Source organism: Tamandua tetradactyla, chromosome 25 (assembly GCF_023851605.1).
Source record: "Tamandua tetradactyla isolate mTamTet1 chromosome 25, mTamTet1.pri, whole genome shotgun sequence".
In the NCBI taxonomy this organism is placed as follows: Eukaryota; Metazoa; Chordata; class Mammalia; order Pilosa; family Myrmecophagidae; genus Tamandua; species Tamandua tetradactyla.
Genome location: NC_135351.1, coordinates 45,610,827 through 45,620,013, shown reverse-complemented (window position 1 = coordinate 45,620,013; position 9,187 = coordinate 45,610,827). Strand labels below are relative to the sequence as shown.

The window sequence follows — 9,187 nt, the reverse complement described above, 5'->3', positions numbered from 1 at the left end:
GAAGTTTAGCAAAGGTCCCAGATCTTCCCCTGAGCAAACCTGAAACAGCACCTCGGGCACTCACCCTTGCCTCTAGCAGGGACCCTCCTTGTCTGCGCCAGAGCTCATGGGCAATGCGTGTCCTTTGCGCTGGCCCAGGGTGGTGAGGCTGCCCATGGACAGGCTTCTCCGTGTCTTCCTCTTACCTCAACTCTCCTGTTAGATGTTCGGGTCCCAAACAGGAGGTTTTGCTACTGACTGATTCCACGGGGGGTTAGAAAAGTAGGTGCCAGGCAGGGTGCCGGGATGCCTGGGCTTGCGGAGGTTGGGAATCGTGCTCTTTCCAAACGCTACAGAGAATCCCTCAGCCCGCACCAGCTGTGCACAAATGCACACCTTCAATACAAGGAGGCTGCTCTAGTGTGTCAGCTGCTGCAGTGCTGTTCACCAGAAACAGAATGGCTTTTAAAAAAGGGAATTTAGTAAGTTACTAATTTACAGTTCTAAGGCTGTAAAAATGTCTAGATTAAAGCAAGTCTATAGAAATGTCCAATCTAAGGCATCTAAGAAAAGACACTTTAGTTCAAGAAGGCTGATGACCTTCAGGGTTTCTCAGCTGGAAAGGCACGTGGTGAACATGGTGACGTCTGCTAGCTTTCTCTCCAGCTCCTTATTTGATGAAGCTTCCCCAGGGCATAGTCCTTCTGCATCTCCAAATGTCTCTGGCTGCGTGTATTCTTGTGGTTCTCGTGGCTCTGTACAAAATGTTTCCTCTTTTAAAGATTCCAGTAAACTAATCAAGACCCACCTGGAATAGGTGGAGTCACATTTCAGTCTGATCAAAGGTTAATACCCACAACTGGAGTCACAGCTTCGTGGAGATAATCTAATCAGGTTTCCAACCTACAGTGCTAAATAGGGATTAAAAGGAACAGCTGCTTCCAAAGGATGGATCAGGATTAAAACATGCTTTTCCAGGGTACATCATGCTTTCAAACCAGCACAGAGGGCCTTGCCAACTGAATACAAATGCACACCTTTGTTTGAAGGAAGCTTACCCAGAATACGAATGCAGCCAGGCTGGTTTAAGTTCTGAGTTGGAAAAGCGGCCACTGACAGTGAGGCAGTGGCTCTTTTCATTGTGTACACACACAAAGCTCATAGGGAGCACTCAGTCACTTGCCGTGGAGGACTCAGTGCCCAGTGGAGGACTCAGTGTCCAGTGGAGGACTCAGTGCCCAGTGGAGGACTCAGTGCCCAGTGGAGGACTCTGTGCCCAGTGGAGGACTCAGTGCCCAGTGGAGGACTCTGTGCCCAGTGGAGGACTCGGTGCCCAGTGGAGGACTCAGTGCCCAGTGGAGGACTCAGTGCCCAGTGGAGGACTCTGTGCCCAGTGGAGGACTCAGTGCCCAGTGGAGGACTCGGTGCCCAGTGGAGGACTCAGTGCCCAGTGGAGGACTCAGTGTCCAGTGGAGGACTCAGTGCCCAGTGGAGGACTCTGTGCCCAGTGGAGGACTCAGTGTCCAGGATCACCCATGGAAAATCAAGGGCTGCTGTGCCCACTCCCCAGCCTCCCACGACACACCCCAGTCCTCCAGGGCTGCTGTGGCCTAACCACGGCCTCTCACCGGAGCGGCACATTCAGGGCCAAGGAGAGGGTCACTCTGAAGTCCATCTCAGGACAGCACCTCGTCCTGTAATGCCTGTGGTGGCATTACACAGCCACAACCTGAGGACCAACCTGAGCTGGAGCTTCCCGTTTCCCCTTACTGTTGAGGAAACTGAGGCTGGGAGAGGGGGATTTACTCCTGACGATTGGGTTTGTGGGCCAAGCGGGACCCCGGGTTCAGAGGCCACCGCCTCCGCCATGGCTGCTCTGCTGCGTCTTCCTTCCTTTTAAGTCCTCTTCATGGAGTCCAGCGGCGAAGAGGCGATGGGTGAGCTGCAGGGAGTTTTACTGAACCTGGGACCTGGTCACTGTGCTGGTTTGAAAGGATGTATGTCCCCTAGAAAAGCCATGTTTTAATGTAAATCCCATTTCGTAAAGGCAGAATAACCCCTATTCAATACTGTATGTTTGAAACTGTAACCAGATCATCTCCCTGGAGATGTGATTTGATCAAGAGTGGTTGTTAAGCTGGATTAGGTGACAACATGTCTTCACCCATTTGGGTGAGTCTTGATTAGTTTCTGGAGTCCTACAAAAGAGGAAACATTTTGGAGAATGAAGGAGATTTGGAGAGAGCAGAGAATGCTGCAGCACCATGAAGCAGAGAGTCCATCAGCCAGTGCTTTGGAGAGGAAGAAGGAAGACGCCTCTCGGGAGCTTCAAGAAACAGAAAGACAGGAGAGAACGCTAGCAGATGACGCTGTGTTCGCCATGAGCCCTTCCAGCTAAGAGAGAAGCCCTGACCGTATTCGCCATGTGCCCTTCCAGATGAGAGAGAAACCCTGAACTTCATCAGCCTTCTTGAACCAAGGTATCTTTCCCTGGATGCCTTTGATTGGACATTTCTATAAACTTGCTTTAATTGGGATGTTTTCTTGGCCTTGGAACTGTAAACTAGCAACTCATTAAATTCCCCTTTGTAAAAGCCGTTCCGTCTCTGGTACATGCATTCCAGCAGTTAGCAAACTAGGACAGTCGCCTTGGAGCAGTGAGCTGCGGCGCCTGCGGCTCTTCAGAAGATGCCATGAAGCCGGCAGGACCCAGGTAACCCCAGGGCTGGTGTGGCTGCCTCACCCTGCACGGGGGCTGGGGGTGTTGGGGGCAGCCCCCCAGTGTTGGGCGTGACTTCTGCTCTGGCAGGTAGGAAGTCTCCCTCCTTCCACCCTGGCTTGGTCCCATGGCAGCCACCGTGTCCCAACGCAGCTTTTCTCTCGGCAGCTCGCTGCTTGGCTGGTTCTTACTTGCTTTTATTGGAATAATGATTTTTCTTCTGTAGCTTCAGTTTCCTGACTTAGCCCTTCTGACAAACCCAGGGAATGAGGGAGATCGAAAGCAATGTTTATTGGTTTTTGGAGTGAATAGACTTTTTGTGCTTTGCTTATTCTTGCATGGGTTAATTTGAGGCCAAAAATCCAATCAAAAAGCCCCAGTAGAGTTAGACAATGCTACTAGCAAATATAATTTGCCCAACAGTTTAGAGACGTTGTAATTTTCCTAGCTATAGCATAAACATCCCAGTTCTGATCCCCACTGGATGCTCCTTACACACCCCAGGGCAGGACTTTGCCTTTAGGGGCTGCAGCCAGGGCACAGCCACTCCTCAGGCATCAGCTTTTCTGAAAACAGGAGGAGTGGGTGGAAAGCAGTCCACCTAAGCAGTCCTTAGCTTACCTCTGCTTATAAAGAGAGCGACCCCAGAGCTTCCAAGAGGCCGTGGGGCAGGGGTCCTGGTGAGTACCATTCTCCGCTGGGGGCATCTCCACGGCGAGCCCATCAAGGGTGGGCATGGCTCTCATCACTGTAATTGTGTAACACTTAGGGAAACCAGCCTCCCTTCTCCGAGGTGCCAGTGCCACTCCAGTTTCCACATCATAATCCATTTAGTTTCCAGGCAACCCTGGGAAATAGGAACCTGCCCTACCCCCACTTTGCAGATGAGGAAACTGAGGCACAGAAAAGCTCAGTGACTCGCCCCCTGTTGTGGGCCTGGGGGAGGCTCCTTGGTGCTGGGGTATAGGTCAGAGTCACACCTTAGGCTGGGCAACAGGGCTCAGTGATCATGAGAACCCACCACCCCAGGCCACGTTAAGACCCTGCGTCTGCAGGGGCCACACTGCCCCTGGTGCCCATGGCCGGGGCTGCCCTTGGTGAGGATTCCTTGTGGGGTCCAGAAGGCAGGCCTGGGCAGAGGCAGTCCCAGCCCACATTGCTGGGTGCCCATCCCTGGATGGACCCGAAGGTTCTTACTGCAAGAGACCACACCCAACCCAGAGATCACACCCAACCCAGAGATCACCCCCAACCCAGAGATCACACCTGTGGTAGTTTGATTCAGTTGTCAACTTGGCCAGGTGAAGGCACCTAGTTCTGTTGCTGTGGACATGAACCAATGGTAGGTGAATCTCATCTGTTGCTAATTACATCTGCAGTCGGCTAGGAGGCGTGTCTGCTGCAATGAGTGACGTTTGACTTAATTGGCTGGTGCTTAAATGAGAGAACACAACATAGCACAGCCTCAGCAGCTCGGTATTCCTCATCTCAGCACTTGCAGCTCAGCCCAGGCCTTTGGAGATGCAGAAAGAAGTCACCCTGGGGAAAGTTGTTGGAACCCAGGGGCCTGGAGAGAAGACCAGCAGAGACCATCCTGTGCCTTCCATGTAAGAAAGAACCTCAGTGGAAAGTTAGCTGCCTTTCCTCTGAAGAACCAACAAAATAAATCCCCTTTTATTAAAAGTTAATCTGTCTCTGGTGTGTTGCATTCTGGCAACTAGCAAACCAGAACAACACCCAACCCAGGAATCACACCCAACCCAAAGACCACACCCAATGCAGAGATCACACCCAACCCAGGGATCACACCCAACCCAGAGATCACACCCAAACTAGGGATCACACCCAACCCAGAGACCACACCCAACCCAGGAATCACACCCAACCCAGAGAACACACCCAACCCAGAGATCACATTCAACCCAGAGATCACACCCAAACCAGAGATCACACCCAAACTAGGGATCACACCCAACCCAGAGACCACACCCAACGCAGAAATCACACTCAACCCAGAGATCGAACCCAACCCAGAGACCACACACCCAACCCAGAGATCACATTCAACCCAGAGATCACACCCAAACCAGAGATCACACCCAACCCAGGAATCACACCCAACCCAGAGAACACACCCAACCCAGAGATCACATTCAACCCAGAGATCACACCCAAACCAGAGATCACACCCAAACTAGGGATCACACCCAACCCAGAGACCACACCCAACGCAGAAATCACACTCAACCCAGAGATCGAACCCAACCCAGAGACCACACCCAACCCAGAGATCAGACCCAACCCAGGAATCACACCCAACCCAGAGATCACACCCAAACCAGAGACCACAACCAACCCATTGATCACACTCAAACCAGGAATCACACCCAACCCAGAGACCACACCCACCCAGGAATCACAACCAGCCCAGGCTGGTCAACCTTTGCAAACTTTGTTGGGGAAAGATGTCTAATTTCCACACACCCCTGGTCAGCTATCCCACCACACTTTCTGCAGTTCCTAGGTTCCATCAAGTCTGAACACACATGCCCAAGTCACAGGAGCCTCCCTTGCAGAGCCCCTCACTGAGGGTATCCACATTTCACCCAAGGCACTGAGGTTCATCGGACTTGCTCCCACATCTAGGAACTGGGCAAGCCTTGGAAACCATCTAGAATCTGGGCTCAGTATTTTGATGCCCCTTTTGGATCCAGCCACTATAGCTGGGACATTTAAAATGTGACCCTAGGCCCTGGCCCTGACCCTGGGCCCTAACCTGACCCTGGGCCCTGACCTGACCCTGGGCCCTGATGCTGACCCTGGGCCCTGACGCTGACCCTGGGCCCTGATACTCACCCTGGGCCCTGGCCCTGACCTTAGGGCCTGACCCTGGGCCCTGACCCTGACCTTAGGGCCTGACCCTGGGTCCTGACCCTGACCCTGGGCCCTAACCTGACCCTGGGCCCTAACCTGACCCTGGGCCCTGGCCCTGACCCTGGGCCCTCTCTGTGTGCTTGCGTAGACGGGGCCCCCTCAGGAGATCTTGCTCATTTGCCCCCTGCATGAAGCACAGTGAGAGACCCCTTCTCCAGAAGACCCCACAGGGAAAGGACCCACCTGTAGCCTCAGAGACGTCCCTGTGTTTCTCGTGATCTACACAAACGTACGCTTGTACACACATGCAGGACGCACAATGAACAGCAGAGCTGGGGCTGCCCACGTCTTTGAACCTGTGAGCAGTGTTGGTGCTAAAAACACACAGGTCGGTACCGACTCCAGCAGGTGGTGAGGGTGCTCTCCCAGGTACACTGTCCTCGCGCCTCCGTTTGGCACTTAAGCGCTTGTCCAGGGACCATCAGCCGTTTCCTGCCCAGCTTCCTCGCCTCCTGGGCAAGTGCCTCCCTTTGCGTAAGGAGGCCCTAAAACACGTCTCACGTTACAGCAGCCATCACTTACCTGCCATCACTTACCTGCCATGCTACTGACAACACCGTTTTTGAGCTACTTTATACTTATGCTTTTTAGTGCTGTAACTTTGGCTGCCAAAAGACAGAACCTCTCAGTTTAAGACCCATTTTCACGTTATTTTTATGGGTAATTTAAGTCTAAAAATGGTGATTAAAAAATGTTTTCATTTCCTCTGTCACTCTTAGTACAGTAGAAGCCCCAGAATGGATATTTTTTTTTTTTTTTTAAGAAATCCTAGAAAACTTGTTTATTGATCATTTTTTCCAAGTATTTTTAATAAGTGGTGCTGCTCCTGTTCAAGGAACCCATTATTAACCTAATTTTCTAACGGGGAAAGAGGGAAAACATACTTATCACCTTTTGTGGAATAAACTTTCATCTATCAACTAAAGACCAAAATACAGCAATATAGGAAATTTGAAAATAGTTAAGATTTTTGGTTTATATTTGTTGGATGGTGCTGCTGTTCCAACCTTACAAAGTAAAGCTGTCTGCTTTCCAAAGTCCAAATATTAAAATACTTCCCCACTTCACCATGCTAACCAGTGCCCTTTGGTTTCTTTAGAACAAAGAGTTAAAGGGTTGTTGATTATAGCTGTACAATTTTGATCTGGGGACCTCACACGCACACAAATCATACTGAATAGCCAGACACTTATTTTACAGGAACGATTTAAATATTATGTATTAGCCAAATCAACCTATTCCACCCACCCTGTTGGAGGGGAAAACATCCACACCAACATAACTATTTCATTTGATAGGATTTGTCTCCCAACAGTAAGTAGCTTCAACAACTTTCACCAATTTAATCTGCCTTTTAAAATGGGAAAGTCACAAATTTTTAATATAGCTGAAATTGTGAATCAATTATAACTTGAACCTAATGAACTATGCATCACTGTAGAAGCAAGGTTAATAAACCAATGTGCTTTGAATTTGTTCAAGTACTGATATCTTGTACATAAACATTTAGCATATATAACAGCTATCATGAGAATTGAAAAGATTTTTCCGTAAAAATGAAAATATTAAAACTAAGTTAAAATAGTAGTTAGTATTACATAAAGCATAAAATTTGACAAATCAAGTTTACATATCCCAGTTGACCATGTGTGAAAATGCGAAGCAGGTATTAAAATTGGTATGTCCAACATTTTAAACCAGCTTGTAATTGGGGGAACGTCTAGATCCTTAAAAAAACACAAATGAAGTGAAAGCTTTAAACTGGTACACACTGTTCAGACCTATATTTCAAGTTTGGAAATGCATATTTGCAAGCAGCAATACAAAAGTATTCATGAAGAATGCATAATCTCTGAAAATTATGAAAACATCCCTGCTACCAATACGGTTCTAAATACAAAACTGACTACCATATTTGTTACTTCTGTGTAGTGAGAGAAGTTCATTTTCAAAACAGATAAAATTCAGTCTTTAGGTGTGAATGGTATGAATGACAGTCTTTTTTTTTTTTTTTTTTAAATTTCTTAGTCGTTTGGGATCCTTAAGCGTGCAAAGCCTCAGAGAGGAGGGTCCACAAAGGAACCGGTTGTCTTATGGCATCCAGTTAAGCCAGAGCTGGGAATGCCTCTGGGTCATCTACATCAGGAGCAGAAGCACTTGACTTGTCAGTCCTGCTGCCACGATTAGGACGTCCACCATGCCCACGTCCACCACGTCCTCCCCTGCCACCACGTCCTGGGCGGCCAAGGTCTCCAAAATTGATCTCCAGCTGAGACGTTATATCATTTGCTGGCTTCCGGAAATGATGGTCCATAACTGAATCTTCAGCATGAGCCTCTTCACTCTTTGACTTATGAAGAACAAATCCCTTTTTCCACTGCCCATCAGCACCTTCCTTTGGTTTTTGGATATTAAATTCTACTTTTGCCCGGTCCTTATTTTGAATAGCCTTCCATTCATCCAGAGTCATCTCTTTTGGACCTTCTTCCTTTACCTCTTCAACTTCATTCTCCTTATTTTCCGTGTCTGCCACTGGATGTTCTTCACCTTCAGGTGTTTCCTCAGTCACATTTGATTGCTCCAAGTCAGTTAATTCGTCTTTGACAGTTCCCCAGTTGTGAGATCCGCTACCTCCACGTTTGTCCTCATGCTTCAGGCCACTGTAATGTGAAAAAGAAGATCTATCGCTTCCACTATGCCTATCAAATTCACGTTTGCCACGAGAATCAAATCCATCTCCTCGGCCCAGTCCACGTCCATGGCCTCCTCGACCTCTTCCAAGACCACCACGGCCCCGGATAGGCCAGTCAATCATCGGTCGATCAACTGAAAATTCTCCTCCTTCACCCTTTTCTTCAAGTGGCTTCTCAAATCGTCGTTCTCGAGGCGGTCGCCTTTCTGGTCTCCTATCAACTATTTTCCCTTCACCCTGAAGTTGTTGATCAGGTCTTCTGCCAACACGTCTTATTCCTTCTTTCTTAAGCGCCACGGGCGGCTGTGCCTCCTCTTTCTTGTCAACCACACCAACGCTGGGGAGCAGCGGGTTCTTGCGGCCTTTCTGGGACTCCTTATGCAGCTGTTTGCCTGCCGCGTTGGAGTTGGTCTGGGCTGCGGCCTGAGCTGCACTCTTGGCCCCAGGGCCCCCAACGCTGCCCCCGCCGGCTTCTTTTTTCTTGTTCTCTGCCGCCTTCAACACCTCGAAGGGATCCGATTCGTCGTCAAATAACTGATCGAATCGGTTCGTGACCACGCAGCCGAAGCCTTCCTGTAAGTGGCCAGGCATGATGGTGGCTCGGCGGTGCGTTCCTCCACGGATTGCAGCGGGCCGCGCCGAGCCAACAGCGCCTGCTTGAGCTCTTCCCACAAGATGGCCGGCCCGGAAATTATACAAACACTTTTGGCCTAGCGGTTTTGTGTGGTACTGCTACATCCTTTGTGCAGATGTCAGAAGTGTCAGAATCATTGGCAGGATAGCTGAAAACCTTGGAATCTTTTAACCAAATCTGTTTTTCGTAACACAAATGCAAGAACGCGTACGATTGTCCTTTTAAAGAA

The 9,187-nt window shown here is 49.4% G+C and overlaps 1 pseudogene; it reads right to left on the bottom strand.

Moving 5' to 3' along the window:
- Positions 1 to 6,416: 6,416 nt before the first annotated feature.
- On the bottom strand, positions 6,417 to 8,930 carry LOC143668843 (SERPINE1 mRNA-binding protein 1 pseudogene; annotated as a pseudogene).
- Positions 8,931 to 9,187: the final 257 nt, after the last annotated feature.